The sequence below is a fragment of the Oryzias latipes genome, chromosome 16 (genome assembly GCF_053564925.1).
Source record: "Oryzias latipes strain Hd-rR chromosome 16, Olatipes_Hd-rR_3.1".
Taxonomy (NCBI): domain Eukaryota; kingdom Metazoa; phylum Chordata; class Actinopteri; order Beloniformes; family Adrianichthyidae; genus Oryzias; species Oryzias latipes.
In genome coordinates this window covers 5,616,910-5,628,059 of record NC_136252.1, presented here as the reverse complement: position 1 = coordinate 5,628,059, position 11,150 = coordinate 5,616,910, and the positions used below count along the sequence as shown (strand labels likewise).

The 11,150-nt window shown below is 38.9% G+C and overlaps 1 protein-coding gene across 1 annotated transcript in view; it reads right to left on the bottom strand.

Annotated features, from left to right (window-relative positions):
* Positions 1–7,642: 7,642 nt before the first annotated feature.
* Positions 7,643–11,150, bottom strand: part of bckdhb (branched chain keto acid dehydrogenase E1 subunit beta) — a 137,494-nt gene continuing 133,986 nt past the window's right edge. Inside the window, exon 11 of the mRNA XM_023963898.2 lies at positions 7,643–7,904. The gene's annotated coding sequence lies outside the window, so the exon portion shown is untranslated. The remainder of the gene's footprint in view (positions 7,905–11,150) is intronic.

Genomic DNA, 11,150 nt, shown 5'->3' with positions numbered 1-11,150 from the left:
CAGCTCTGTGTTCATCCAAACAGGCCCTGATAAAACACTGAGGAGTTAGGAATATAAAAGTTCGTAAAATACTTTTTCTTTGCGTTTATTTTATTTTATTAAAGACATTTGGATAAGAATGACAGTACCACGATTCAGCTGCAGCTCCGGCTGTGTTTGGGAAAAGTCCCGTTCCTTTGACTGTCTCCACCAATCATTCTTGAGGGGCTTAATCACATGTCATCAGTCTGACCAATCAGAAGTGGTTAAAGTCTTCACTTCCTTGTCCCGATTTAGCTCGTAAAGTCGCTCAGTTCTAACAAAAATACCAGCTAAAGCTCGTCTTTAGCGGTGTAGCTTTCCACAGAGTCCGGTATCAGACCGTGGAACAAGTGAACAAAACAATGAACCTACGAAAACCGATCTCCGGCCGTTTTATGCACTACATCTCCCATGATGCATTGGGTTGTGAGAGTGACAGCGCATACGGAGATCTGTTGTTAAACGTCTTGAAACCAACGAACACACATCAAACTGTTTTTAAATCTTCTAACTTAACTTTTATTGAATCTTTTAGAAAAAAAAAGCTGCAGTTTCCAGCTTTTTCTGCAAGAATTATCTCAAAAATGCATGTGAGATTGCGGAGGGGCTGTAGATCAATACATACTATGAGTTTCTCCTTCTTTTTTTTTAATTTTTGGATGCTGGTGTGCCGCGGGATTTTTTTTAAGGTTAAAGTGTGCCGTGGCTCAGAAAAGGTTGAAAAACACTGCTCTAGCATAAAACCTTTATCCTTTATTAAAACCTAAGATCAAACTGTCCAAGTGAATAACATAAAAAATAACGTAAAACTGAGCTAGAAAGAACATGTAAGATAGTGTAACATGTTTCAAAAAAAGGCTGCACACAGCCTTTCATCCAACTGATGGTTTCATGACAACAATTTCCCTGCATACACACATAAGACTTGCAAACATTGAACAATTACAACTGCAGCTACACATAAATAACATGTAATCAACTAAAGAAAAATGTTATTTTAGGAAATTAAAACTTTTATGCTCTCGCGAGCCACATAAAGTGACATGGCGGGCCACATTTGGCCCCCGGGCCTTGAGTTTGACACATGCTTAAAAAGATAATTGGAGTTGGACCTTGAGAATTGTTTTAAGAAGCCAACGTGCTTCAAATGGTAACATTAAACCTTTCAATGTTTAACCATTCGTATCTAAAATACCTTACATGTTTAAAAGGCCACCAAAGAAACCCTTCATTATGAACCAGCAAAGTAAACTAATTCCAGATCTGGACGCTTCAATAAAACCATGTGTGGAAAAAGTTAGGCATTCTTGTAAAGACGGATGATAAAATCATTTAATTTCCAGAAAGCACGGAATTGTAAGCACTGAAATTATATGGAGGACTATGTTTTTTTACATTAAATGTAGTGTCCAACAGAATCCTGTGAAACCATAACTAGGACACATGATTAACCAACTAAAATCTATCAGATTAAGATGATTTATCAGTTCTTTTGATCCCTACATTGTGCTCCGGACTTTGTAACGAGATAGTGTGGAGCAGGGCTCACATCTGACAGAACCAGAACAGAGACAAACCCCAGCAGGGTGTTCAAGTTTACTGAAAGAATGGAGATGGCTGCAGCAGCAAAGAACGGTTTACAGGGAATTGTTGTTGTTCATCTCAAGTATCTGTACATTAAAAAGGTTTATGATGTCAAGGAAGATCTCAGTAGAAAGAAATACTGTCATAATATCTTACTTGAATGGACTGGAGGGCAGAACATAAAAGTAAAGCAGTTTTTTCACAGACTTTCAGGTAAAAAATAGTCCTGTGTGTCAGAAAACCTGTTCTGTGCAACTCCTCTGTGTTAAATCAAAACATTACTGTCAGGGTCTGAAATACGCTTTCATTATCAAAGAGAACAAAAACACCAATCTGAGTCGGCAGTCTGTGCGGTGCAGCCTTGCTGATCATGTGATCATCAAGGAGCCGAAGTCTGATAGACTTTGATTCCTGCTTTTCTCAAGTATTTGCTGCAGACATTGTTTTAATTCTTCTAAAATGATTCTGATTTTGTTTGATCAGATTTTCAAAGACGAGAAATATTCTTTCAGGAAGTGAAAGACAAATAACAAACATGAGTCTCAGCTGCATGAAGCCTGCATGTGCCTGGCAGACTACATAGCAATGAGAAACAGCCTTTAGTTCATGGAAGTATGATGAACACACCTGATCACCTCAGCCTGAGTCAAGCTCCCAGTCATCGAATCTCACCTATTGACAATTGCAACGTTTCAATTAGACAAAGATTTCCTGTATTTTTGATGATAGTTGATAATTTACAGATGTGATCATGTTTGAAGCAATAGAAGGAAAATAAAAAACAACACAAAATTAAGATTTGAACCAAACTAGATCTTATTAAGGAGTACAAAACAATGTAGTTTTGATCAGAGAAACTAATCTTTTCTTTTTTTTCCAGTTGAAATTTTTGAAATGAGCTAGGTGTCAAAGAGGGGAATTGCAACAGTTTTGCCACAGGTTAATAACGGCTTATATGTAATTTAGCCAATCACAATCGAGAATTTGTAGTTCTTTGAAAGTGTTGGGGGCTGCATATTAAGGATTTTATGTCAGGAGCCTGTGGCCCAGTATAAATTTTAATGTGAGCCACAATTGGCTCACGGGCCAGACTTGGGACAAGCCTGGTTTAAACTTTCTTTGTACTCTAGGTTTGTGTAAGACCCATAAAAGTGTGATTTAAATATTCCCTTAACCTGCAAAGTGGAGGCTAACAACTGCATGCCAGCTTTAGTCTTGCCCAACTTTTAAGGTGTGGCAGACAAATACTACCAATCACTACCAAATGATACCGTCCGTCATTAAACTGATATTTTTTACATATAATAATAATAATAATGCACATTGAATACAGCTTTATTGACAGCATCGTTATAGTAAGGTCACCACATTTTGTGCAGAATAGGCTTGCTGTCTTGTCACAATCCTGATTGTATTTCAAGTCAGGTTCATGTTAAAAGTGGATTCATTTTTCTTCGAAGTCAAGTGGTCATCTTCTGTTCGGAGCAGCCCCTTCAAAAAGGCAGTAAATATGTTTAAAACACAAGACCGAGGCAAATGACTTGACATGCATCATGAGTAAGTCATAACCGGATGTGGTAAACAGAAAATAAACAAAATTAAAATAAAGTAAGTTGCCCTATGACATTTTTTTTTCTCTACCAAGTCTGTTCCAGGGGTTGGACGGGGACCACTGGATTAGAACATAACATTCTTTCTATGGTTTTACCCAAAGGACACAATTGCTGTCATGCCATCTGAATGGCCGTGGCTGCTCAATGTACTGAGCTATAAACACCATCAATGTCGAGGTCCATACCAAACATCATCATCACCTTCTTTATCCGTACATTAAGCAGCAGTTGACATCTGACCCAAGAAGTTCCATGACTAAATTAAGACTGATTTATTTATCTTAGCAGTCTCTGTCTTTTTTCTTTTACCTTTATTTACTATAATATCTTTAAAAATATTTATTTGCAAATTCAAAAATTTCAAACTGAACTGCAGGAGAGCCCAAAACTGAACTGAACGATTGCTCCAACATGTGATGTTGTGCACCATTTCACGTATTTTACCTCAAATGAAATCTTCATTCCAGTACAGGTTTTCTTCTACAGCGCCACAGTTTTTGGAGAAAATAAAATTGATGTGAATTAATTCACTAAATTATAGAGTGACAGTAGTGAAGTAACTGCTCATTCATTTGGGAACCGCAGACAACTGAATGTGCAGAGGCTCAGATTCAAGTTTCATTTTTAAAAGTCTCAGTGGGGGAGGCAGTGGAAATGTCGGCACGCTTTGCCCGCACTCCATCTTCAATCATGCCTTCATGGAGGAAGCAAACTCAAAGCAGCTGTCCTTATGAAGACACAACTTCCTCTTTAGACACTGCCTTGAGGGAGATTTAAACAGTTTGCTCTCAAAACGTCTATTATTATGTCTTAAATCACTAATTTCACCCACTATTAGGGGGAGCACACATTTGTCGTAAAGACAGCCACAAGAGTCATTATTTTAAGGATGATTCATAATTATTCATGCGAGGAAGGTGCCAAAAGAACGAACAGAAACTAAATTCTTACCAGACCTGGCACCACATTTGTTCTGTATAAAGATCTGCCAAGCAATAATTAAGTCCCTGTCAGAGGAGAACAGTAATCTAGCTACTGCAAAGACTGGACTGCATTACATGCACATTGACTAGAACTAACCCAGAGGACTGCTGTGAGGAGCACGCTGGCTGCAGGCAGCCATTGTTTCCACCATTGTTCTTCCTGGTCATTAAAAAAAAAAAAAAAAAGAGTCTCCAAAGCCACACTACTCTAAATATGTATTTCAACTGTGCTAATTAGAGGCCGTCTCTGGAGCAGGCACCAAGCCCAGGATGAGGGACAGCTAAATATAACAGAACAAAAACAAAGATTCTAAATGGAAAATTATAAACATTAAGGGAGAGTCGTGGACGACACTGACTAACTGCTGATGTGATATTTTTTTGTGCCCCTGCCATAGCAAAGGGGGAAGCGCAGCAGTGACAGGAGTCTGTGGTTTGGCGCCGGACTTTGTGAATGTGACCGTGGGGCTGGACGCTGTCTGTGATTTGAAAGGTCGCCATGTCACTGACGAGCGGGAATAAAATAAACACGAGAAACTGTTGTTTCCTCGTTTCATACAGTCTCAGTTTACATGGTCATTTCCACCGTGTGTCTGGCCTCATAATACTCATTTTTGAACTCTTGCAGCTCTGGAAAACAATAATATATGTCAATAAATGACAACATATATTAGAAACAAAATGCAAAGTTCCACTCAGCAGAAAGGTCACTTTTTAAAAAGGGTTTCAACTGCCAGAAATTGTCAGATGAGGGAGACCTGTATAGTCTGTAGTAGTATTATTAGAGTCAGTTTGCTGTTATCAGTGCAGGATTGGATTAACTTAGATGAAGATACAATTAAACACAGGACGGAAATGATGCTCAACTGCGAGAATAGATCATTCTTCTCTTGTACGGGATAAGGAGTGTGCATTATCAGAAATGAACACACATGTTGTGCAAAGGTGTCTTTTGTGGTACTTACCACATGTAAGAACCAGGTAAATACAAATAAAGTACCTTGAATTTAAGTCTGCACTCGTCTGTTTCACTCGTATGAAGGAATTTCGACGGACAAAAAGCACGACCCCACAAAAATCCAATAGATTATGACTTTGGCTGGAAAAGGTGAGGATCTGGGGCCATTTCCTGTTTTCACGGTGGGTGACAAACTCATGAGCTATGCAAAGGAGTGTGAATCATTCCTGGAACAACACAAAACTCTGGAAGAAAAGATAAATAATATGAAAAAAAATGTGTTCTTTGGAATGCTCCTTTTTACTGTTTTGTTGAGAACTTAAAACACATTTCATTGTGATGACACTTTGTATGCTGCAGAAGTGTATCGTATTAAAGATTGTTGTTTTCACTGTTGTCTTGTTTCTCTTTAATTTGCCTCATGTTACAAGAAGTAATCAGGCCAGAATATGGTTTTACAATGCAGTTACTTCACCCTTACCAACAAGTTAGCATTGTCTCATTTGGTAAGGTCAGAAAACCAAGTGTGTATGTACACTGTATAGGAAGGTAATACGTGAACATACCCAGCATTTACTACTTAAAGTACCATGTGTCAGGAACTCGTAGGTGAGGACACAGGCACAGACGCAGGGACTCATAGTCAAATCGTAGGTTTTAATAACACTCACGATCGTAACAACAATCCAAAACGATCCCGTGACAGGGACAGGATCAGTGCAGGCTAAATACCCTCCAGGTGATTCAGCAACAGGTGAGACCAATAAGGTAAAGACAGAACAAACGAGCACAGAAAATACAAACCGGAAGTGTCAAAACAAAACCCAACAACCGCCCTGGCCCAGAACCTGACACCATGTAGGTAATTGGAAATAGGGCTGACTTTCTTTTACAGTCCAGTTTCATTGTACTTAAGGGGTAGTTTCTGTGGTAAATTCATGGTAAATACCATGAAACACTCAACAGGTGCAGACCTAAAGGCCAAGGTACTTTATTTGTACTTACCTTGTTCTTACATGTGGTAAGTACCACAAAAGACACCTTTGCACAACATGTAAATACCCAGTAAGTATATTATAAATACCCAGTATGTACCACATAAGTATGAACTAAATAGTACCACATAAATACACAGCAAGTACCATGTAAGTACAGAGTAGACACAAAAAGTACCTTGTAAGCACCCAGTAAGTCCCAAAAAAAAGTACCATGTAAACGCCCTGTTAGTACCCGGTAAATTCCATAAAAAGTACCACGTAAATACCCTGTAAGTACCCAGTAGTTACACAATAAGTACCAGTTAAATATCACTTAAGTACACTGTAAGTACTGTACTGTAAAAGAAAGCGTTACCCTAAGTTGGCGCGTTGAACAAAAGGTTCAACTGCTCACTGAAGGTTGACATGCCAAAGACTGTGTCATCTCTATGGCCTTATTTTTAAAAAGTCAGTCTTGATTCTAAAGGAGAGTGTCTCCCTTTAATAGTTCTAGTGCACACAAGTTTTGCATTAAGAACGTGTCCTAATGTTTTGCATAAGAAAATTATTGGACAAAAAACAATTGTTTTAAATTCTATGCATCTTTGCATTCAAGATGTACATGATTTACAACAAAATGAAATGCATCTGAGTAAAGCTGGTAATTCATAGTAAATAGATGCTGAGCAGGAAAATTCCAGACTCCATCAGGGGAAGATCTGTATCCAAACAAATCCTGTTTCTGAGTCCCAGTTTAAGCAAAACCCCAAACCGTCAACATGCTGTAGATTTCTCTTTGCAAGTACAAAAGTCTGACACACACACGTCAGATGAATGAGGCCCAGCTCAGATGTTTTCTCTTTCAGGGTTTCAGAGGACTCCCCTCCACCCGTCCACCTCACTTTATCTTTACTTTGGTGTCAGATGAGAGCTCTAAATCATCAAGTCGAAAAGTTTTAGTGCTAACACATTTCCCCCTCTCTGACCTTAAAGGACTCCTCGGCTCCCGTTGTCCAAATAAGCATTCCTTTGAGATCCTTTGGAGTCGCTGATCAATGGCGCCTACGACACATCTGGGAATGGGCTGCAGGTTAAGGCCTCTGCGCTTACAAGCTTTGCTGAAAAGTCAAACAGCACCATTGGCTAAGGAGTAGCAGCCATGCCAGAAGCATCAGCGGACATGAACTTTTATGAGCCTCATGTAAAGCCAGTGTTGATATCAAACCGTGTTAATGTCTTGGTAAATGTGCTATGCCCACATGACAAATAGGTAAATTACAGCAAACCCCTTTGGAGATTTTTAAGAAAAAACTTAAAACACATCTTTTTAGTAAAGCTTTTACATAGTTTTTACTTGTCCAAATGTTTTCATTTGATTTTATAAATCTTTACAATTAAGTCGATTTATTTTGATTGTACTGGTGGGATGTGTATGTGTTGGGTGTCATGGCAAGCTAGGCGAGGCAGACCCAGGCGCTGGAACCCGGAAGGAAAACACAAGGTGAGTAAGTTGGTAAGTCAGGTTTTAATGATATTCGGAGTTGCTTGAGATCTTCATGTGGTTGGAGGCTGGAGAGCAGCGGGTGAAGTTGCTGGAAGTAGCTTGAGGTAGTTATGGCTTGACGCGAGGCTGGTGGTCGGAGTTGGCTTGTGGCGAGGCTGGAGGTCAGTGATGGCTCGAGGCGAGGCTGGAGGTTCTTGGTGTTCCGAGAGGTTCTGTGGCTCAGGTAATCCGGTGACACAGGTGTCCACTCGTGGTCAGGATGTCCTGAAGGCGAGGCAATACAAAAGGTAGATGAGAATAAGAACACTTGGACTAAACTAGACGAGAGACCAGGTTATGCACCATCAGGGGCAACGAACTGGCGATGAATGCTGGTTCTGGATCTCCTTATGAAGGTCTGGTTGGTGATGAGGTGAGTGGACACAGCTCAGGAACCAAGCAGAGAGGGGAGGGGGAGGAAAGCTGACAGAGGCACCATGACATTGGGTTTTTTTGTGATATTTTTTATTATTAGTTTTATTTTTACTATGTTTACTATTTTAACTAATGTTTTTTTTATCTTACTAATATCTATTTTTTTATGGGAAGCACTTTGAGATGCTCTGTAGCACAATTCTATGTGAAGCACTTTGAAAATAAAGTTAAATTGAACTGAATTGAAAAAACAAATTCTCTTATAATGAAAAATTATCATCAGATGGAGTCGATCTTTTTTTTTTCTTTTTAGTTTTTTACCTGATCTGTGCTGAAAGTGATTATTTATACAAACTAAAACCAGCATTCAGAAGAAACATGAGAAAGGGAAATTAAGTATTGAGAAACACCAAAAAATATATATAATTTTAGATCTCATTCTGCTTATATTAGGACTAACTGAGTTAAAAAAAATGAATAGTTGCAAGTCCATTATGTTTTTTTTAATTATTGGGTTGTTGTTATTGGTTGGAGGTGAGTGGCTGTAAGCTAGTGGGAGAGAGTGTAAAAGATGGAGGACAGTAATTAGAGGCAGGCTTACTCCACATTCAAAGGTGAATTTCTAATGAACACCGGTCACTCTGCAGAAACTACAGTATGTCCTAGAAAAATACACCAGTTTTTTTCATTTTTTATTTTTACTAAATAATAAATTAAAAGACCACTGAGAACACTTTTAAAATAGATCTAAGAGTGGGACTTTAAAAACAACATTCAATTATAAATGTGATTATTGGATGATCTGAAACTGAGAAATAAAACGTGTGACACTGGGCCAAAGAGTCAAAACCTATCATTTAATTTTAAAGTTTCCTGCGGGCTGATGCTGACAGCATGATGACAGAGCACAAGGGTTACTGCACAACTGCAGAGTTTAACAGGCGACTTTGAGGAAAACTGAAACTTTTATTGTGGGTATGAACAAGTGACTGCCCCTTCAAAATGTACATGAAATAATAAGAAGCTTCAGCACAAAATTTGTGTTTTGTATGATTTATGGACAGTTTGGTTGTGAAAGTTAACTTTGCGTAATTCGTTTTAAAGTTTTGTCTTTAACTTGACTGAACAAATTCAGATTTTACTCAGAAAACAACCCACTGATCACTGAACCATCCAGTTAATACGAATGAATCAGAGAAAGGCTGAGAGAGTGCTGGAGGAAGAACAAAACAGGGAAGCAAAGGACATCTCTAGACAGTTTTTGATGCCTATTACACAGCTGCAGCTCAACTAGGATGTTTGACAGCTTGAAATACATAGTAATACATACCTATAAAATTTTCTCTACTCTAACAATTTTATTGGCATTTTTTTTCAAACACAAGGACAAAGGATACATCAAAAAAGTAAAATGTTTATGTAAATGTAGAATTTAAAATATTTGTTTAAAATGGAGATTTTAAATGTTTGTTTTCAGTCACCACAAAAAACAGAAACATCCCATCAGGCCCCAACCAAAAAATAAAAACAGATATAATCCAACCAGGCATACTATATTTCAATATTAGTGACATTCAGTGCTTCAGGAAAATAAAGGAGATTTTGAAAAAGGACTTTCATAAACTGAATTACTAGATTTTTTTTTGTTGGGTTTGCATACAAAACTGACCTTTCTGAAATTCACAGCTACATTAACACCGCCCTTGGCAAAGGGGGTTTTAGTGACCAAAGGTTTTTGTTGGTATATGTTTGTTTTGGGGTTTCCCAGTTCCCAAGTCACGTGCTCATGTGTGCCTGTGCACATTTTTCAAATCAGTTTTCGGGCTCTACGTACAAAACGCTCATCCATTGAGTTGAACGTTAAACCAGGTTGATCTTTGACCAATCAGGAATTCAGATTTGGTAGTGATGTATGGGTAGATTCCTTTTTGATTCACAGAAGTCCCATTCGTTTGAAAATTGATCATGCAAGAGAAATCATTAAATGCAGTTAGTGCCAATCCGTGTAATCTTTATTACACGACGCCGTTTTTTTTTGACATTTCGCACCAAGCCTCTTCCAACAGTAGATGGCATACACGGGCTAGTGTCAGGTAGCGACAGGTTTATACACCATATGCTAAAAACACATTTCAGAACGCGTTTAACACACGTCACATACCCCATGTGAACGTAGCTTTAAAAATGGATCGGAGCAATATCGGAGCTATCCAGCCATCCAGTTCTGATCCAGATTCCAGCTCAAATGACAAAGACGTACATAGATCTAGTCGTCTACAAATGGATGGATGAGAATGGAGCAGAGCAGGGAGCTTGTTGCCATCCAACTGTAGGTTGTACATCACTGCTACAAGCTATTATAAACGTCATTTATCATCTATTCACCATGGCTTGAATATAGAAATACTCAGAAAACGAAGGTTTGAATATTCTTTACAAATCTCCATCATGAGAAAAATGCTACAAGGTACAATGTTAAAAACACGAAAAACCCAATTTCTTTAAAACTCTTTTCAGAAGAAGCCATTGGAGGGTCACTTCTCAGGCTGGAGTACCACAAACACTGTTCCCTCAAAAGTGGGACGTAAGCAGATAGTGGACATTTGTTCTGGGTTTTCTGTGGAACAGAAGTAGAGCGTTCAACCTTTGATTGGAGAATCACAGGTTCCATTCCTGCCTTGCCTGCCCTTATGTCAAAGTCTCCCAGGGCAAGACACTGAACCCCACATTGCTCCTGGTGGTTAGTAGTTGGCGCCAGAGTTAGATAGCGGAGCCGCCATCAGTGTGTGAATGCGTGTGTGTGTGTGGGTGAACGGGCGCTTTGGGCCTCTTAAAAGCCAGTATGCACCATTTTTAATTCTTTCACATGATGTACCATGAAGCTGGAGAACATATTTTGAATGACAGTTTATTAAGGGACCCCAGATAAACCAAGTGATGTGACAGAATAACATCTTCTGTGGGATGGAATAACACTGATGCTCAACAAGCAGGCAGAAGGCATCATGTCTGTTTAACGTGGACTGGTCTGGACCTCACTCCAACATCCCAAACATTCATTTTACCCAATAGCCTCTGCTGGAACGCTTTATTGGG